This window comes from Durio zibethinus, chromosome 11, assembly GCF_047325235.1.
Source record: "Durio zibethinus cultivar Kanyao isolate XHJ-2024 chromosome 11, ASM4732523v1, whole genome shotgun sequence".
In the NCBI taxonomy this organism is placed as follows: domain Eukaryota; kingdom Viridiplantae; phylum Streptophyta; class Magnoliopsida; order Malvales; family Malvaceae; genus Durio; species Durio zibethinus.
The window spans coordinates 10905915-10926219 of record NC_143172.1 but is presented as its reverse complement, the minus strand read 5'-3'; the positions used below and the strand labels follow the sequence as shown (position 1 = coordinate 10926219).

The following is a 20305-nucleotide window of genomic DNA, read 5'->3' as shown; positions in this document are numbered from 1 at the left end:
AAGGAAGTTTGGTAAGTTACAACTTAGGGTAGATGGTCCATTTAGAATTCTTTAACACATTAGGGAGAATGCCTACAAGATAGATCTTTTGGACACTTATAGAGTATCTCCCACCTTCAATGTTGCTGATTTGTCACTTTACCATGAAGAGAAAACTAATTCATACTTAAGGACAAGTCTTTCCCAATAAGAAGAGATTGACATCAGAGTGTTAACACATTTTACAACTTGGATTGAGACTAAAGAAGACTTATCCAAAAATAACATAGACGTATCCTTAGTCCAAATCCATTAAACAAATACAAAAATAAAGTGGTTTAGAATATGAAAGCTATGTTCACACTAGTTGGAAAAAGAGAGCATGAAGATGGATAGGATTATGATCAAATTCATGGATGAACCTAGACACCAAAAATTAAGCACATTGTCAATGTGTAAGGCTATAATTTGTAGTAGTAAATGGATAGCTAATTATGTTCACACTATAGATTATTGTATTCACATACAAATCCAATGATTTTAGGCACCATTGTAGCAAGACAAGATTAAAGGCAATCCCATCAATTTAGCAATCCAAAAAAAGGCAATCTTTGAAGCTATCATACTTTGAGGATGTTCCTAGCCTATTTATTTTCTATTATTCTTTGTAAAAAGAGAATAGAGTTTGCTTTATCCTTAAGCAATCTTTAGATTGTTCTCAAGTTCTATATCTCTTAGGTGGATTTCCTAGAGTGATGAATTTCTATAGTTTGTGTCCTTGATTAGAATTCTTAGCGTGGTGTTTCTATTTCCCTTAGTGTCTAGTCTTGGTGGTGAACTTTTATCTTTTTCATCTAATAACAATATTCTATCATTATTCAAATTATTGTGAGTTATCTTCTTTATGAGCTTTTATATTTGTAATTAATTTTCAACATCTCAACTATCAATTCTTGACATCACATTTTTTTTTTTGCTTTTTAGCTTTCTAACCATGTTTTCTGTTTCCACAACTACTGATTTTTTTTGCTTTTTTGCTTTTTTGCTCTTTTTTTCTTTTGCCTTTTCCATGTCTTTAGGCTGTGAAAGCTCTTTTTTTTTCATTGTTTTCCTCTGACTCTAGTCCATTCTCTTTTCTTTTTCTATTTTTTTATTTTCCTTACAATGCCTTTTAGCCTTTTCCTCATTTTTGTTTTTTTTTTTTTGCTTCCTCATGTTCCCCTTTCACATTACTAGCATCCCATTTCTATTCCTCCTTTTTTTAGGTCTTTTTTTTTTTTAACTTTTTTTAGTTCACTTTTCACACCTTTTTTTTCTTCCTCCTCTTCCTATTTCTTTTTTCATGAACTGTTTTTTCAATTTTCATGTAGCTTTCACGTTTCTAGGCTTTAAAACTTTCCATGAATGTTTCTTTTCCTTATTTTTTATTCATGTCTTCTGTTTCATGCCACTTTCTCCCATGAAGCTATACTCTTTTCTCCTTCTTTCATGTGTAGCTTTCATGTAGTTTTCTTTAATTGCTTCCACGTCTCCCTTTATAGCCCCATGCACATTTCAATCTTCACTCTCTTTTATTGCCTTTTCTTCGTAAAAGTCTTCCCTATGTCTACATGTGAGTGGTTAATTATCTATTATTATAACTTTGATTTTTTTTTATTTTCAAGCTTTATTATTTGCTTAATTTTTAATTTTTAATTTTAATTTAAAAATTTTTAATCTTTAGTTTTGATTTTTAATTTATATATTTATTTATTTATTTATTACCATTATTATTATTATTACGATCTTATATATATATTTAATAGCCAACAATGGGTTCTTAATAGGCTTTTAAGAACAGGACTGCAACCAAACTTTTTATCGAGCCCAACTCAAACCATTTAGGGGTATTATTTTGGCCCATGCAATGAGCCTTCCTATGGTCCCACATTAGGTCTCATATTGAGCATTTAAAAATAGAGAGTTAATGGGCTCAAAAAATTATGGTTAATGCCAAATTCCAAAACTAAGCTCAGGTTAAAAACAATAAAATATCTCAGACAAAATTAGGTGTCTACAACCATGACACATGCACATGCCTTAACCACGATCGGGACATGTTGGCCTTTGGTCTTGGCACATACATTAAATGCCATTAGCATATGCTAGCCCTTAGTGTGGGCAATTCCCTTAAACACCATTAACATATGCTAGGCCTTGTACCATGTGCACCATGATTGGATAATAGGTGGATTTAGGCATATCTTTATATTTTTGCCATGCCAATGCCATTTTTATGGCTTGTAAATTCACATAATGCTCACAAAGCTTGCACTTGAGCCTAGCTTAATTCTTCTGGACCTGAACATCATGCCCGAACCTTTGGAGTCTTGATCACTGCCTGTACCATTGTTCTGGGCTAGTTCCCCATGACCTGGTCCTTCAGTAAGCCTCAAGGCCTAGTTCCCCTAGCTATCAGACTGTCACATTAGAACTAGAACTGCCCCTCAACTCCGAGAGAACCATTACGCCTAGACTAGCTTACAGACTATGACATATAAACATGCCTTAACTTTTATCAAGACATATTGGCCCATAGTCTTGGCACATGCATCAACTACTATTAGCACATGAATTGACCACTATCCTCTAGTAATAGCAAGAGAACCATGAAGAGCCCAACTTGAGAATCAGGCGCCTATGGCATCCAAATTGTAATTTAAAGAAACATCCTCAATGGCAAACCGAGTGCAAGTCCCCTAAAAAGGGGCACTAGAAAGGGTGAGAGTCCTCTTATGCCTGGATCTTATCGTACCATGAGGCATTATTTGTGAGTCAGGTTGTTTGAGAATATAGCCCTAATCGGGCAGTAAATTTCATCTAAAGTTGAATATAGGTAAGAGATTATAATGAAACAAGTATGACAAGGGAAAGATAAGAAGGACATTGAAAAAAAAGATAAAAGTGTGCTTGAAATTATAAAAAAAAAAGTGGATTGGGGCCAATAATACACCTTGATCGGATGTAAAATGGTGAGAGTTGATCCATCAGTAGGCTTAGGGCATGGATCGATATGAGTTGCAGTAGTGGCCTAAACTTGGGCTTTTGATATGTCTATAGAGACATCTTTTCTATGATCATCGAATGCAACATGCATCATCTTAGCCTATTTAACACTAGCATCGGGCATCAAATGTGGGCTTCCCATTTGGGCTATCTTGAAACATAGACCAAAGAGTCTGACATGTGTGCGAGTCAATAGGCTAGAAAACCCATATGGTGCAAAGACGTTGATTGGTAGGATCCTTTGTAAGTGCACCATGAACCAACCTTGATCTTCTGAGAAGGGTTCTAGTATGAGCATGCTTGTCGAGACCTAAAAAATGGTGATATATGCTTGAGTAAGGTAAGGCCAAAGGAAACTCTAGTGGAGGCTTGTAGTGATACTAACATGCAAATCATTTATCAAACTTAGGTATAGGGGTGAAAGACTAATTGAACCATCTAGTAGCTAGTTCCCTACAAAGTTTCCCTTAGGATAGCTAGAGCCCTTAATGAGTTCTATCAGGTAAAGCCAATGTTTAGATGTATTAAGGGTGTAATGCCCTCGACCTATTCTCAAACTTTAAATAGGTATGATGGTGCGACTATTTCATTGAGCCATGCCTTAGAATCGAGAGCTCTAAGTGGGCCATTTTTGGTAACAAGAACTGGTGATGAGAGATGAACCAAAGACCAGGATATGATGCCTAATTGTGCACTAACCTAGAACCCACAAAGGGTGTTGGTTAATTAAGACAATATGATGGTGGTCATGAAAGTCAAAATTCACTAAAGAGTGTGTAAAATCTCACCTGTCGAATCAACTAGCTTCAAAAATAGATGGCATTTAAGCGTGCAACCTATACTAGACCAATGAGGCAAGGGCCAAGCCCAAATGAGTAAGAAGGTGAGGTGATCACCGTAAAATCAAAAGTGCAAGCTCGAGCAAAATGATTGTCAGTGTAGACCTTAGTGATAGTAGCAAATATTCAAATGAGAACTTTGAAGGTTGAAAAAGAGAAAGGTTCCATGTGAACGACACTTGGACATAGGTTAGTCGATCCTAAAAGATGGTGAAAGTTCATTTGATAGCGTATCTAGCATGAGCTTCAAAAGAAAATCAGGTTAAAATTCTTGAACTGGGATATGAAGGTTGATGGTAACATTAAAGAGTTTGAAGATGTTGGCAGGGGCCTTAAGAAAAGTTATCTTTTCTATTTAATGGCTTGCCCACCCTAGAAATGGCTCAGCTGAAGGTAGGGTGCAGTGGTAGGAAAAGTACCACACATCGCATAGTGTCTAGTTTACCCTCGATAACCTTTGAAAATCAAGAAAACCAGGTGCTATCCATGTTTGGTCATACTCATAACTATATTAGGCATCCAAGTTAAACAACCTCTAGTCAATGGAATAATATAGGTAAGGAAAGTCAGTAGATGGATCCATAACCTCCAAAAAGGATTGGCTCTGAAAGCTAGGCACAAGGGTAACAATCTTGAGCCTACTGGCTACTGGTGCATTGCTCAAGCTACTTTTATGATGAAAGTGGGTCATCAGGTGCCAGTTACAGGATAGACTAAGAATGACTTCCTCAGAGGTCTTCTCTAGGTGACAAATAGTTGACATAGAACTAGTACGAATAAAGAGAATTTGACTATTTAATATAAAGCATTATGATGGCCCCTACAAATGTTCATATAATGTGATTTCTGCCAAGTGCTCTGAATGTCAAAGTGAAGAAATTTAACGAAGTACAGGTAACTATAACTTTGTTAAGGTAGCCAAATGCCTCATCATCTAATTAGTGATGCACATGAATGGATTAATGAGATTCCCACTGTCCATATCTACTATCTAGTGAAACCATAACCAAGGGAATATGTCACGAGCCTTAAACTTAAGCCAATGCTCTATGTGGCCTTAGGCTGAAAACACTTTCAAAGAACATTGAAAGACACTCTGAAGCTAGAAAAAGCTAAAAAGTAAGAGATGCTTGGAAAATGCTATAATTGTATTCACTCAAGTATTTTTGTATATCCAATGAGGGTGAAAGGCCTTCTATTTATAGTTGAAGCCCCAATAAATTAATGGCTAGAGTGACTCAATCCAATGTCTATTATAGAGTCTAATATTACAAAGAAATTGCATAAGATATAAATCAAGAGTTCAAAATGTACAGAGAACTATACTATCATTGAGAGTTTCTAGATCTTTTTAAAAAGTTCTGTCTATAAGTCACCTAGGCTTGGTGCTTTATTGGGTCTACTGTGACCTGGTGTGCCCACACTTGGGCTTGGTCTGCTTGCACTAAGGCTTGCCTATCTAGGGCCCTTCTAAAAGTGTTAACCTTGGCCTGTGGAGCTTGTGAAGGTAGGCATTCTATGCCCTTGTTCTAAGCCCCGAGCTTGAGCCTTTGTCACTAGTGCCTTGACCTCGATTGTTCATGTGTAGGCCATGACACTCTCCCCCACCTGATTTTGTGATGCTCTCATCGCATGCTCTGAATGAAATTGGTTGATCTAGTCCTTAAACTACCAAAAATCTTTAAGTAGTTCCCAACTGAGTACAGCTTCACCATCACCAAGTCCTTTACCTTGTATTGCATATCTTGTCACTTATGATCTGCTTACGTCTTGCTCTTCTTGGTTACTTTATGTAGATAGATTCTTGTAAGGTTTACTTGCTCTTACCAAGCCTTGGCAAACCTTTAAGCCACTGAATTAGGTATAGTGTAGCCTATTGCGACAACTCTTCGAGTGAGTGGTTACTAGTTTGTCACTAACTCAAATGGACTCTGGTTTATCGCCCACTCTACCCATCAGTTTCCATCAGTTTCCATCAGTTTGTAGATGTATGCTGGTAGAAAAGTTCAAGTCTGACCTTAATAGCTTGAACAACTATGTCCAAAATTACCCAGTAAAGTGCTTGTCCCAATCACTAATGATGGCTTATGGTATGCCCCAATACTCCAATACTTCACCACATTTTTCATGAATAAGTAGGCTACCTTTTCGGCTAGGTGCTCCTTAGTTGTTGGAATGAATGTTCCATACTTGGAAAATCTATCCCCCACTACTATGATGCTCCCAAACCCATCTAACTTAGGTAATTTAACTATCAAATCCAATGAAATGCTTTCCCATATGTGCTTCAATATAGGCAATGGCTTTAATAGACCAACTGGTAACTTTACTCCACCTTGTCCTATTGGCAGACAGGACAAGTTTTGATAGTTTACTCCACCATACTAGTCTTGCACCAGTTTTAAAGTATGGTGTACTCAAGGATGGCTAGCCTACCTTGAGTTGTAGCATTTTGTATAACTTTCTTATGAAGTTTCCCATGCTATGGAATAAATATCCTAGTTATCCTGGTGAAAAGTAAGTCATCATGCAACTAAAAATGTCTAGTTTTACCTTATTGGGCATACTTCATGAGCATTTTGGCTATAGGATCATAGGCCAGTCCTTTCGTAATGTGTGGCATTAGGGAACTATTAGGTTTATTGATGGTAGCAAGCATTACCTTCCTACTAAGTGCATTAGCCACTAAGGTAGCCATCCCAAGCTAGTACTCCATGCTAAAATCAAACTCTGCAAGGAAATCTTGCCATCTAGCCTACTTAGGAGATGGCTTTTTTTTAGTTTAGAAGTAGCTTGTGCAACATTATCAGTTTTAACCATAAATCTAGATTCTAACATGTAATGCCTCTGTGTGTAAATAGCACACCACTGCTGCTTCTTTTTTTTCTTGGAACATGTACTTACACTTGATCTCATTGAGCTTTCAAGTCTCAAAGGCAGCCAGATGGTTCTCTTACATCAGTACCCTTCAAATGGCAATATTTGATGCATCTGTAAGCACTTCATTCATTAGCATTTGCTTGGATACCAACAGTCACAAGCCTGGGACTTTTGCTGATGCTTCATGCAGCCTTAGGTTGGACTCCCGCCCTGTATGCCTAAGTTAACCTAAAAACACTCTTGAAGAGTGAGCACTCAAAAGAAAATTGAAAAACACTCTAAAGTTAGAAAAAGCTAGAAAGCAAAAAAATGCTTGGAAATACTATAACTTGTATTCTCTCAAGTGTTTTTATGCATCCATGTGGGTGGAGAGGCATTCTATTTATAGTTGAAGCCCCCATGAATCAATGGTCAGGATTGACTCAATCCAATGGCTATTACAGGTCTAAAATTATAAAGTGATTACATGAGTTGCACATCAAGAGTTCAAATTGTATAGGGAACTATACTATCCTTGGGAGTCTACAAATCCTTCTAGAAAGTTTTGTCTATTAGGTTTGCTTGGGCTAGGTGCTTTTTTGGGTCTGTTGTGGCCTAGTGTGCCCATACCAAGGCTTGGTTTGCCTACATCGGGGCCCTTTTGGAAGTGTTAACTTTGGTATGGGGAGCTTGCGCGAGTGGTTCTAGTGCTTACACAAGCATTTTGCACCCTTGTTCAGAGCCCTAGGCCTAAGCCCTTGTCATTGGTGGCATACCCTTAATTGCACACATGTGGATTGTGATAAATGGGCTTGGTAAAATCAACAGGGAAAAAAGACCCTGTTGAGCTTGATTCTAGTCCAACTTTATGAAATAACTTGAGAGGTGTAGGATAAGTTGGAGCTTTTGGGTGAAATTGAAATACCACTACTTTTAATGTTATTTTACTTATTTCGTGAATCAAAAATGAGGCACGACCCTTTCTTTTGGACCAAGGCCAACCTTGGTCAGTCGATCTGGGTGGAAGACATTGTCAGGTGGGGAGTTTGGCTGGGGCAGCACATCTGTTAAAAGATAATGTAGTGTCTTAAGATGAGGTCAACGAGAATAGAAATCTCATGTGGAACAAAAGGGTAAAAGTTTCTTTCATTCTAATTTTTAGCATGAATATAAACTGTAAAAGCATGTCCTATTGATCTTTTAGACCTTCAAAATTTACAGCTAAAGGTGTCAAAAAAATTACCATAGGGATAACTGGCTTGTGGCAGCCAAGCATTGTAGCAACATTGCTTTTTGATCCTTCGATGTTGGCTTTTCTTATCATTGTGAAGCAGAATTCACCAAGTGTTAGATTGTTCATCCATCAATAAAGAATGTGAACTGGGTTTATATCATCATGAGATAAGTTAGTTTTACCCTACTAATGGTAGCATTGCAATAGTAATTCAACCTAGTACAAAAAAAACCATTGATTTGCACAATTGGTCATTATGCTTGGTTAAAAAGCTAATAGCACAAAGCTACTGTGCACTGGATTATGACTAAATGTCTCTAAGTTAGAATTCAAGCTAGAAGTGATGCAGGCACTCTTTGCCTAATTGTCAACCCACAGTAGGGGCCTATGGTCCCTAAAGGTTATGTCATAGGTGTAGCCCCATTGGTGGACAAGCCATGTGGGCCTCCTTCGAGCTCAATTCCCACTAAGCAATGGGTAGCATCCTTTGTAGATGACTTAAATACGCAATAAGGTATTGTAAGTGGTAGAGTGGCCTTGCTACCATTATCTAATTTGATTCACCCCTTTTTCACTTTGATTCGTCCCTCTTTTTACACCCATCGAAGTCCTCTTACTTCATTGTTTTACACCACACCTTTTTAAGATTAGTATGAATAATGTTATCCATTGCAACTGATTCGGTTAGGTGATGACATCCCTCCTTTGAGCATTAAAGTAAATGACAACCAAATGCCCTTGGTATTTGTTATAGGGATATGCTCACCCTTTGTGCAGGCACTTACCTCAAACTCTATTAACACATACTATTCCTTGGTATGGGTTGTTGCCTCGAATGCCATCAATAGTATTTGGCCCTTGATTGGTATGAGCAATCACATCCAATACCATCGATAGATGATGGCCTATTGTTGACTCAAACACCATCAGTAGATGTTGGCCTCTTAGGGTGAAATGTTGCCTCAGACACCATCGCCAGATGCTAGCACTTACCTTGACCACTATCAGCATAAATGGGCCCTTGGTGTGGGTTGTTGCCTCAGACACCTCTTTGATAGATGTAGGCATTTGGTGTGACATGTGTACCATGCATTTGGTGCATGTGTCATGGGCTTTGGTCTTAAACCAAACTCTTTGTGGCCTTGGATAGGGAACTAACTCCATCTACCAAAGTCAGCTTATGAAACTCAAGTACTCAACATAATTTTAGCTCATCAAAGATTGTGCTACAGTATTGGGCCTTCTAGAAGCCCATAAATTTGATCCTTCTAGGACTATGTTGTGATATGCCTGCACCTAGGTCATATCATATCATGCACCCATACCTCAATCTTCAATGGCTGCACCTGGGTTTGACTATGCACCCGCAATTGGGTTTGACTGTGTGCCCGTGTATCACTCACCAATGCCCATACCTAGGCCTAGCTTAATTTTGCTAAACTTGAACATCATGCCTAAATTTCTGAAGTCTTAATCACTACCCATACCAATGTTTTGGGCTAATTCCCCATGAATTGGGCTTCAAATAGGCCTCAAGCCCTAGTCCCCTTAACTATCAGACCCTATCTCGCTAAAACTGGAACTACTCCTCAACTCGAAAAGAACCATTAGGCTTAGACTAGCTTATGGACTGTGACACATGCACATGCCTCAAACACCATTGGGATATATTTACCCTTGGTCTTGACACATGCTTCAACCACCATTAACACATGTTGACCCTTTGTGCGAGTAGTTCCCTTAAACACTATCGGTACATGTTGGCCCACGTACCACGTGCGGGTATCTTAAGGCTCAGCCTTTGCACTATGCACACCACGAATGGGCAATAAGTGGGTTCAAGCACATTTTCTTATTTCTACCATTCCAATGCCATTTTTATGGCTTGTTAATTCATATAAGCACTTGCTAACACCTGCACCTAGGCCTAGCTCAATTCTACCAAACTTGAACACCTTGCTTAAGCTTTTAAAGTCTTGATCACTACATATACCACTATTCTAGGCTAGTTCCCTGTGACCTAAAGGCCTAGTCCCCCTGGCTATCGAACCTTGTCCTACTAGAACTAGAATTGCTCCTTGACTAAAAAAAAAAACCCTTACACCTAAACTAGCTTGTGGATTATGACACATGCACATGCCTCAACCACCATCGAGACATGTTGACCCTTGATCTTGGGACATGCTTCGACCACCATCGGTACCTGCTAGGCTTTTATGTAGGCTATTCCCTTAAACACTATCGACACATGCTGAGCCATACACCTTGCGCGAGTATCCTGGGCTAGGGCCATGCACCATGCACACCACGATGGGGTAATAGGTGGGTTTAGGCACATCTTAGTATTTCTACCGTGCCAATGCCATTTTTATGGCTTATAAATTCATATAAGCACTCACTAGTGCTTGCACCTAGGCCTAGCTTAATTCTGCCAAACCTAAACACTGTCCTTGAGCCTCTAGAGTCTTGATCACTACCCATACCATTATTTTGGGCTAGTTCTTTGTGTTCTGGGCTAGTTCCTTGTGACTTGGGCCTCTAGTAGGCCTCAAGGCCTAGTCCTCTTAGCTGTCAAATCTTATCCCACTAGAACTAGAACTATTCTTTAACTTAAAGAGAACCCCAAGGCTTAAACCAGCTTGCAGATCATGACACATATATATGCCTCAACTACCATAGTGACAAGTTGGCCCTTGGTCTCGACACATGGTTCGAACACCATTGGCATATGTTGGCCTTTTATGCAGGCAATTCCTATGAACACAATTGTCACATGCTAGGTCATGCACCACATACGAGTATCCTGGGTCTGAGCTACTCACCATGCACACCATAACTCAATAATAAGTGAGTTCAGGCACATTTTCATATTTTTACTGTGCTAATGCCATTTTTATGGCTAGTAAATTCATATAAGCACTTACCAGCCCCCGTACCTGGGCCTAGCTTAGTTCTGCCAAACCTAAACACCATACCTGATCCTCTGGAGTCTTAATCACTACTCATACCACTATTCTAGGCTAGTTTCTTGGGATCTGGGCCTTCAGTATACCTTAAGGCCTAGTCCTCTTGGTTGTCTGACCCTATCCTACTAGAACTGGAATTGTTTTTCAACTTAAAGAGAATCTCCAAGCTTGGACTAGTTTACAGACCATGACACATATACATGCCTTAGCCACCATCGACACCTAATGACCTTTGGTGCATACACATGCCTTAACCACCATTGGGACACATTGGCCCTTGGTCTCAACACATACGTCGACCACTACTAGCACATGCTAGCCATTGGTGCAGGTTATTGCCTTAGACACTATTGCTAGATGCTGGCACTTGGCGTGGCATGTGTATCGTGATTGTCCCACCACTCTTTTATCCTTCCCAAGGAACTTGTCTACCTCTTAAGTGCCATTCACACCAAATGACACTTGGTGCATGTGTCACAGGCTATGGTCTTAAGTGAAACTATATGTGGCCTTAGACAAGGAATTGACTCTATATGCCTAAGTTAGCCTACAAAACTCAAGTGCTTAGCATAATTCCAGCTTGTTAAAGATTGTGTTGTAGTACTAGGCCTTCTAAAAACCCCCAAATCAGATCCTTTTATGACTATGTTCTGGCATGCTTGCACCTGGGTTTGACTGTGCACCCATACCTCGATTATTAGTCCTGGCTTAGGTCTAACTATGTGCCCATGCATTGTTCAATAGCACGCGCACCTAGGCCTAATTAATTCTACCAAACTTGAACATCGTGCTTGAGTTTTTGGAGTCTTGATCACTACCCATACCACTATTCTACTTTGGTTCCCTATGACCTGGGCCTCTAGTAGGCCTCAAGGCCTAGTTCTCTTGGTTATCAAACCTTATCCCACTAAAATTGGAACTGCTCTTCGACTCATAAAGAACCCCTAGGCTTGGACCAGCTTATAGACCATGACACATACACATACCTTAAAAACCATTGGCACCAAATGACCCTTGGTGCATACACATGCCTTAACCACCATTGGAACATATTAGTCCTTTATTTTGACACATGCTTTGACCACCATCAACACATGCTAGCCCTTAGTGTAGGTAGTTCCCTTGAACAATAACAGCACATGCTAAGCTGCTCATCAATTACAGGTATCCTTGGCCTAGGCTATGCACTATGGACATTATGATTAGGCAACATGTGGGTTTAGGCACATCGTCATATTTTTACCATGTCAATACCATTTTTATGTCTTGCAAAATTCATATAAGCATTCACCAGTGCCTGCACCTGGGCCTGGCTCAATTCTGCCAAACTTAAACATCGAGCGTGAACCTTTAGAGTCTTGATCACAGCCCATACCACTGTTATAGGCTAGTTTCCCATGACTTGGGCCTACAATAGGCCTTACGGCCTGGTCTCCCGAGTTGTCAAACCTTATCCCATTAGAACTAGAACTACTCCATGACTCAAAAAGAACCTCTGGGCTTGGACCAACTTACAGATTGTGACATATGCACATGCCTTGACTACCATTTGGACAAGTTGGCCTTGGACTTAGCACATGCTTCGACCACCACTGGTACATGTTGGCCCTTAATGTGGGCAGTTCCCTCGAACACCAATGGCACATGCTAAGCCATTCACCACGCATAGTATCCTAGGCCTGGGCTATACGCCATACATAACATGAATGAGTAGTAGGTGGGTTTAAGCACATTTTCATAGTTCTACCATGCCAATGCCATTTTTATGGCTTGTAAATTCATATAATAGTTCACTAAGCCTTCATGTGAAGTTTTATGGCAAGATGACTTGTTTTTTACTTTTTAGGATTTTTAAAATTTGTTAGGTTTGGAATTTTTTAAAATTTTTTTAGAAGGATTTTTGGCCCCAAATATGGTATACATGATCCTTATATTTTTGTTGACATTCATAAAAAAAATCAGCTAAAAAATCAAAATGTAGAAGATTTTGTGGCCATTTGAAAAAAACATCGTTATTTAGATACTTGAATGGCTACTGGCTACAAACCCATGCTAGCTCTTATGCTTTTTAAGAAGGTGTGAGTTGTTGAGGTTTCTTGGGGGATATGGGGCCAATATAAGGGCCAAGGATAGCACTCATCACACATTATGTGCATACACCCTTTGGCCCCTTCCTTTATTCACCAAAACCCTCAATGCCATCAGTTAGGTTTGATGCTCCTATGATGGTACCTTAGGCAAAAAATATAGCACCAGCATATGTCCGAGCCTAGTATGTGCATCATAGCCCAAAAATAAACTTCGGCCAAGGCCTTGACCATTATTGGCATATGTTGGTGCATGGTGTGAGCACATACCTCAACCATTATCGGTATAAGCTACCCTTTGGTATAGGCACTTGCCTCGACAACCATTGGCACAAGTTGGCCTTTGTTATAGGCATTTGCCTCAACCACCATCTACATATGCTAGCCTTTGGTATGGGCACATGCCTCGATTAGCATCGATAAAAGATGACCCTAAGTATAGACTATTGCCTTGAACACTATCAACGCATGTTGGGCCTTAGTATAGGCACATGCCTTGACCACCATTGGCACCTACTGACCCTTGGTGTATGATATGCCTATTTGAAAAAGGTATCCCCATTTTTAGACACTTTAATGTCTATTGCTAGCATATCTATAAAATCTTTCATGCTCTTTAAGGGGTGGTTATTTGGGCCCCCACTTTCCCCTACTGGGGGAGTAGGTGTACGTGATGGTCTTGTTATTGCGTACATCCACAATAATGTCCCTAGAGCAAAATCTAGGCTGTGTGATATAAGCTACCCATTCTTTATACCAAAACCATGCATCTATGTGGCACTAAGATTACTCATAGTTAAAGTTAGCCTTTCGCAACTCTATTTTTTCATGGACTGATCGTTACCAATCCTTCAAGCCGTATACTTATGAACTTTTCTTGGCTCAGACCCCATAGGGTTGCATACAACATTCCTAAACTCAATAGGGAGGAACCCAACTTCCATCACGATTCTCAGTCCACAAATCCCAATAAGGCCCTAAGCACCTTTCCATGCCTGTAGGCACCAAGGTCCCAAGCATTGTTCTTCAAATTCTCATAGGGAAGTACAACCTTGATTCTCATAATATTATCTTGTTCTACAATGGTGAGAACCCAATACCATGCCTGCCTAAATCATATGCAAGCTCTAGTGCCTGGAACCCAAAGGCACAACACAAATGTTGGTCAGTAGCTAACCTAGAGCCACATTGGGCTCATCTTGTCCTATGAAACTTCTATCTTAGGGCTTTAGCCCTTAGCCTCATTCTAGGCTACCTATACGCATAATAGACACCCGACATCATGCCTGACCCACCTCAGGGAACTTGGGTGTGCTACTCGCTCGTAGCACACCTCTACTATTGGCCATAAGGGTCTAATAGCATGCCTACTTGCTAGTTCGCTTATCTCTTAGGCTTAATGGTGCCCTTCATATGCAAACAGCATCTCATGATCCTTGGTTACTTATCAAACTAGCTCAAGGAAAGGAAACTAAAGGGCATAGTAAATGATATCATTTAAACCTATGGTTCAATGCAAATGAGTGATACGAGGCCCACCAGCCCTAATTGCCCTTGGGTTTAACATGACTCGAGGAAACACCGTGCCATACTCATGACTCGATGATGTCCACCCACTTAGACACTACATGTGCCTAGGTGTAGCTCACTTCAAACTAGCCAGGCCCTTACCTACTTGTTAGTTGAAGGGGTGGTGGAAAGTTGACACCAGTCATCTCCCTATAAAAAGTGTAAGAGCTTTCCTAGCCATCTTACCAAGAACCGTAAGATGGTTAGAAATGGGGACACTTTTCTCTCCAATCATCTCAAGGCCTTTCTTCAACCAACTTATGGCTCAATGACCTTCTTCTTAGTTGCCATGAGTCTTAGATTCTACTCATTGCTCCACTAACCCACTTGAGGGTGTCCACACATGACTTCGACTAATAGCACCCAATTGGCTATCAAGCTCTAGGGTGCTTGCACATTGGCCTACACTTGTCCACCTAACTTAGGACTAAGGCACACCTGCCCGTACAATCTATTAGCATCATAATTCTAGGCTTATATTACTTGCGCCTAGCTCTAGGACCATTATCCCGACCATAAGGCCTTGTTCGCTGCTCAGCTCAGGGTTAGTCTTGGTAGGACTGAGGCATACTAGGGCCTGATCATGACACTCTCCCCTACTTACTATGTCAATGCCCATATTGATGTCAAGACCACACCTAACCCACTTGTTGCACATAGTTGATATTTTCTTATAGCCCCTCATTTGTGCCCTCAAGATTGGGTTGAAAACCTATCACATGAGGCACCACCTATAGTACTCATTCATTGTTGATATTGATGGATCTAGTCCCAACACCAATACACCTTTGTGTTGATTCCCACATTTGATCATCATGACTCAATCTCGGTTACTTAATATATGCCACTACATAACTTTTTCCATGATCTCAATAATGTTACGACCTCGAGACACCCTTATTGATCATGACCCTTAGTAGAATGAATGACCACCTACTTTGCCATACATTTGTGTGCCCCATTGGACATGACCTATCACACCAATCGCACGCCTAGGGTACTGACCCTTCGATGGGCCTCTCTAGATGTGGTGCTTAGGTCAAGCGTACTCATATGGCACCATACACGATAGACCCTAGGATGGTGGCATTCAAACACTTTAGTCATCTCACAACTTGGGTTTTTTCAGCCCTTCCAAGGTCATCTCTCTAGGCGTGGCCCTCTAGCTAGCCACCCTAATGGTGGCACCTTGATGCATGCTATTTCGTACTCAATCACATACTTAATAAACTTGTAGGCTCCACTACCTTGGCTTGATTCCATAAGAAATCACAAGTCTCCCCTACCATTACATGAACTCAGTTCAGCTCTGTACATAACCATATCTCCTCGATGGTTCTACAACTCGTCAGCCTTGTCCCTGGCATATCTTAAAGGGTAACTCAAACCCCACTTGATGCTCTAAGATCTATGGATCCACCCCAATCATAATGTCCTCTGACCTGCTCAATCTTAGGGTTCAGCAACCCACTCGATACTCAAGGTCCACTAACCCACTCGAACTTATGGCCATCCCATTGGCCAACATCTACTCAAAAGTTTCCACAATTGTCTTAATCTCAATTGCCTTATCTCTGCCTTGCTCAAACTCATCCAATTCGCTAACCAAATCCCACTTAGAATGCTAATACCATTGGCTTTGCTCAACTTAATTTGTCTTCTAACCCATATAACTCAAGGCTTTGTCAACTGGCCAATTCCTACTTGTTTGCTTCACTAAACTACAGATGTTATGGTTTGCTGACCACCACATCTCGTAAGGCCTTCTCTTTTAGCCAACACAAGCATGGTCCACTAACTAGCACAATATTAGGATCCTCTAATCACTAGAACTCATAGTCCTCTGACCATCACAAACTCATGGCTTCAATCTTTAACCAACTCAAACTCATCTGCCTTTGCATAATAGCTCCATGCTTGGACCCAAATGCTTGACTCGTAATCCTGCTAGCACACCTGCACTATACAAAATAAGCTTAACTCATGTCCATTAGGACAAAACTTGTTTGGTCAACATGGTCTCTCACAACACCATTCCTTAGTCTATGAACCTTTTACATTACAGTCTCAATTATTATCCACCATTTGAAGGGCATCGTATGCCCGTATAAGCCAAAACCATTCATGAGGTAAGGCTAGACTCCCGTGCCCTTTTGCTTGGCATTCAAGAGCCTACTCGAGGGCCTTTCACCTAGGTTAAATTTTTCCATAGCATGCTTCATGGCTCTTTCTCAAGCTCACATAGCCACTATATCTCATTTTTAACTCGATAGCTCATTTTGAGCTTAGCATTGCTTTTGGTCTATCATCCTCATACCTAGGGGTGTAATTGAGCTAGTCGAGCTGATACAGTGAGAAGCTCGAGCTCGAGCTCGACTCTAAACTCGAGACTCAATACTCGGCTCGAACTCGATCGAGTTTCATTTTCTTAGTTTGAGCTTGATTCGTGATCAAAATTGAGTTACTCGAACTCACTCAATTAAGCTCAATTAATATGTTAAAATAAGCTCGATTCTTATATTCAACAAGCATTCGATTATTTGTACTGAGTTGAACTCGAATTCGAGATATTTTATTAATTAAAATAATAAAAAAATTTAAATATAAAAGTTCGATTAGGCTTGCGAGCTATTCGAGCAGGGTATAAGAATACTCGAACTCGGCTCGATCGATAAGTCAAGCTACTCGAACTCGAGCTCAACTTGATAACAATTGAACCGAATTCAAGTTTTATTCGAATCGAACCTGAGTAGCTTGCGAGTACTAATGTATCATTCACACCCTTACTCATACCCATACCTATGGCCACTTTAGTCTTACAACTAAACCAAACTAGGCTTTGATACCACATGTCATGGGCCACATGTTCCTTATATCAAAACATGCATTCGTGCATCACCAAGACTATTCACAGTCAAAGTAGCCTTTTATGGGTCCATTTTTTCACAAACAGATTGTTACCAATCTTTCAAGCAGTATACTCATCAGCTCTTCTTGGCTCAAACCTTATAGGGTTGCATGCAACATTCTCAAACTCAATAGGAAAGAACCCAAATCCCATCATGATTCTTAGTCCACAAATCTCAAGGTGGCCTCAAGCACCCTTTTATGCTCGCAAGCACCAAGGTTTCAAGCATTGGTAACCACAAATCTCATAGGGGTGTACAGCCTTAATTCTCATAATAGTATCTTATTTTGACATGGTGTTGGGTCGTTCTGGCGTGGTGAGAACCCAACACCATGCCTGCTTGATCATCTATAGGCTCTCATGCCTAGAACCTAAAGGTACAACACAACACTGGTTAGTAGCCAACCCAAAGCCATACTAGGGTCATCTTATCCCATGAAACTTCTATCTTAGGGCCTCAACCCTTAGCCTCATTCTAGGCTACCTACACACTTGATGGACACTTGATATGCCCATCTGGCTTTAAAGAACTTGAGTCTGCTACTCGTTTGTAGCATACCCTTATTGATTGGCCATAAAGGTATACCGGTGCGCTAGCCTACTAGCCTACTTATCTTTTAAGCTTAATGGTGCCTTTCATACACAAACATAATCTTATGATCTTTGGTTACTTATTAAACTAGCCTAAAAAGTAGAAACTAAGTGGCATGATAAATGTTTCCATCTAACCTCATGGTTCAATGTAAAGGTGTGATATGAAGCCTATCGACCCTAACCGTCCTTGGGTTTACCATGACCTAAGAAGAGACCATGCCACACTTGTGACCTGATGATGCCCACCCACCTAAACACTATATGTGCCTAGGAGTAGCTTATTTTAGACTAGCTAAGCCCTTGCCTGCCAACTAGCTAAGATGGTGATGGAGAGCTAACACCAGTCATCCCTTATAAAGAGTGTAAAAGCTTTCCCAGCCATCCTACTAGAAATCATAAGATTATCTAAAATGGAGACACTTTTCTCCCTAGCCATCTTAAGGCTTTTTTTTAGCCAACTCAAGGCATATTGACTTTCTTTTTAGTCACCAAGAGTCTTAGATTCTACTCATTGCTCTACCAACCCACTCGAGGGTGCTCCTAATCGACTGGTTACCAAGCTTTATAGAGCTTGCACACTAGCTTACACTTATCCCTTTAACTTTGGACTAGGACATATGTTGCTTGCACACTCTATCAGCATCATGTTTTTGAGCTTACACTACTTGTTCATAGCACCAAGACCATTGTCCTGACCATAAAGCTTTATTCATTGCTTAGTTCAAGGTTAGTCATGGCAGGACCAAGGCGCACCAAGGCTTGACCATGACATCACATATGCTTTCTAGTCACGTTGTTCGATGATCGGTTGCTCCAATGACCTATAGGCACCTATGGCCTTGACCAATTGGTGTGCAGTGGAAAAACAACCAAGATTAAGCCCATGCCTATGGTTGATGTTGTTGCAGACCTCAAACAAAGTCCTTAAATTGGGCAACAACTTTTGAAAATGGTGCAAGTAAAAGCTATGATCATCGGCTTGGTCTAGCCAAGTCTCTCGGGTATTTGGCCATCTCATGGTCTCTTTTTATTGACCACAAAAATGCCTTGGCCTAGCCAAGCCCATGCATACAGCTGATACTACCTAAAACCTAAGGAACAAGTCTCTAAATCAGGTATTATCTCTTTGAAGTGGTGACAGTGGAGTTTATGTGTGCAGTCTTGACCAAACCATGTATTGGTGGTGTCATGCCATTATTGCTTGTTGGATGGCAAGGGTAGTCTCGTGGCCCTTGTTGTGTTTTTCGCATGCCAAGCAGTTGAAGCATGGCCTCCTACATCATTTTCTCCTCTCATTTGTCGAGTAATTAAGTGGGTAGTAAATGTTTGGTCTAATTATTGATGTTAATATTAATTATATTATTTTTCATTTTTTTACTTCATAGAAAGTTTTCTTAAAAATTTAGCTTTAAACAAATAAAAATAAAGTAGCCTTCCATGAAATATAATTGTTGATACTTTGTCTAGATATTGGAGAGTTGCCTATAATTATCATTTACAAATAATGTTATTTTATTATTTTTAAAAGGAATGTTGTGATAAATTTTAAATTAAAAGATTATCTTCGAATTCTACTTTTATGTTAGGGAATGTGAAGGTATTTCTTTAACCTAAAATTTTCATAAATTCGGAAATAAAGATTTTTTAAAATTAATTTTCTTTCTTAAAAACAATATAATTAAATTTCATATGAAAAACCATTTTTATCCAGAGTTACAAATAGTGGATGATTAATTAGTACTAATTTTGTAGGCGTTGTGGAGTTGTTAATCCTACCACACACGTAACTGATTCCTGAACCCAATCTATTTTCGTAGACCAAAATTGTCTTTTTAATAAACTTGTTATTTTATTTAAAAGATAAAGTGTTTGGGTGGCCAATCACACCCTAAAAAAGATTGGTGGTGACTACCTATGTTTTTCTTTCCATGATCTTAAATTTTTACATCAACAATCGAGTCTCTAGATCGATATATTATGACAGCTTGGTGACTTCACTGGGGACATTTTGAGAGTTAAGCCAAAAATTTTAATTATACGCTATAAAAATTTTTGGATTTAATTAGTTTTAATTGATATTTAATTTAATTCCCTTTATTTTAATTTCTAAAAAAACATAAGTTAATAAATAAAATAAATTGTATGTTAGTTATTACTTTGTTTGGATTTTGTGTTTATGATTTATTTATGTTATTTTGATTAATATGTCACTTTGCACACTTTTG

General features: G+C 39.6%; 1 pseudogene; it reads left to right on the top strand.

The window, feature by feature from the left end:
- The first annotated feature begins 2531 nt into the window (after positions 1-2531).
- On the top strand, positions 2532-8541 carry LOC149516077 (25S ribosomal RNA; annotated as a pseudogene).
- The last annotated feature ends 11764 nt before the right edge of the window (positions 8542-20305 follow it).